General features: G+C 41.5%; 1 protein-coding gene and 1 non-coding gene across 2 annotated transcripts in view; one reads left to right on the top strand and one right to left on the bottom strand.

Moving 5' to 3' along the window:
* PP2D1 (protein phosphatase 2C like domain containing 1) overlaps positions 1-1,820 on the top strand; it is a 25,522-nt gene that overhangs the window by 2,103 nt on the left and 21,599 nt on the right. The gene's annotated exons all lie outside the window — the stretch shown is intronic.
* LOC111725731 lies at positions 331-437 on the bottom strand. Its single transcript, XR_002773732.1, has one exon. It is a non-coding gene; the product is annotated as a U6 spliceosomal RNA (small nuclear RNA).

Genomic DNA, 1,820 nt, shown 5'->3' with positions numbered 1-1,820 from the left:
TGCCTCTGCCTCCCAAGTAGCTGGGACCACAGGCGCCCACCACAACGCCTGGCTATTTTTTGGTTGCAGCCGTCATTGTTTTGGCGGGTCCAGGCTGGGGATTCGAACCCGCCACCTTAGGTGTACGTGGCTGGCGCCTTAGCCGGTTGAGCTATAGGCGCTGAGCCTGAGCTATAGGCGCCGAGCCAGGAAGCCCTTTCAATGGCTTTCTTTCAGCCATTAAAAAAATAAGTTCTACAAAAATTTATCAAGAATACAGGGTGGCCATAAAGTTTGTGTGCAATTTAAAATCACGCACAAACTTTATGGCCACCTTGTATATGTGTGTGTGTATGTGTAATTATATTTATGTATGGATATGTCATCCGTGTGCAGGGGGCATGCTAATCTTCTCTGTATTGTTCCAATTTTAGTATATATGCTGCCGAAGCAAGCACTATATGTATATGTATGTGCATGCATGTGTGTGTATATACACATTTTTTTTTTTTTTGAGACAGAGTCTCACTCTGTTACCCAGGCTAGAGTGCTGTGACAGTTAGCCTGGCTCACAACAACCTCAGATTCCTGGGTTCAAGTGATCCACTTGCCTCAGCTTCCCAGAGTGCTGGGATTACAGGTGTGAGCCACCATGCCAAGCTTCAAGAATATATTTTGTGTTCTGTAGAATAGGATGAATTATAGTAAGGGAATTAGTTTTTCTTGTTTGAAATTCATAAAACATCAACGTCATCACGACTTTGGGATTAAAAAAAACCTCATCTTACAATGACACATGAATACAACGATGAATCCATTGAATGGATGCTGAATTTGTGTTTGTGGAGAAAGGTACTTGACATTCTTTTGAAAAACATTTTTATTTATTTTACTGATACATGTATAATGTACATATTTATGCGTTATGTGTGACATTTTGAAATATGCATGCCATGTCTTGCTTAGGCTGGTCTTAAACTCATGACCTCAAGCAATCCACCCACCTCAGCCTCCCAGCCTGCTTTTTCTTTCTGTTCTTTTTTTTTTTTTTTTTTTTTCAGATAGAGTCTTACTCTGTCACCGAGGCCATAATGCTATGGCATCAGCCTAGCTCACAGCAACTTCAAACTTCAAACCTCTTGCCTCAGCCTCCTGAGTAGCTGGGACTACAGGCACCTGCCACAAGGCCTGGCTTATTTATTTATTTACTTACTTATTTTTGAGACAGAGTCTCACTTTGTCACCCTTGGTAGAATGCCATGCTGTCTTAGTTCACAGCAACCTCAAACTCTTGAGCTCAAGCAATTCTCTTGCCTCAGCCTCCCAAGTAGCTGGGACTACAGGCACCCACCACAATGCTCAGCTATTTTTAGAGACAAGATCTCGCTTTAGCTCAGGCTGGTCACAAACTTGTGAGCTTAGGCCAATCCACCTGCCTCAGCCTCCCAGAGTGCTAGGATTACAGGCGTGGGCCACTTCGCCCAGCCAACAATTTTTCTATTTTTAGTAGAAACCAGAGTCTTGTTCTTACTCAGGCTGGTCTTGAACTACTGATCTCAAGCAATCTTCCCACCTTGGCCTCCCAGAGTGCTAGGATTACAAGTGTGAGCCACCATACCCCATCTACTAGCATTTTAATAAATATTTTTGGAAATAGTTATGCTAACAGGTTGAAATTATATCTTATTGTGGTTTTGATTTGCACTTCTCTGATAAACAGTGATGTTGAGCATTTTTCATATACCTGTTGGCTATATGTCTTGGGTGTCTTTTGAGAAATGACTATTCAGATCCTTTGGCCACTTTTTATTTTTATTTTATTTATTTTTTACTTTTTTTTG

The sequence above is a fragment of the Otolemur garnettii genome, unplaced genomic scaffold (genome assembly GCF_000181295.1).
Source record: "Otolemur garnettii isolate 467f Iridium unplaced genomic scaffold, OtoGar3 scaffold00002, whole genome shotgun sequence".
Classification (NCBI taxonomy): Eukaryota; Metazoa; Chordata; class Mammalia; order Primates; family Galagidae; genus Otolemur; species Otolemur garnettii.
This window is presented reverse-complemented; position numbering and strand designations above follow the sequence as displayed.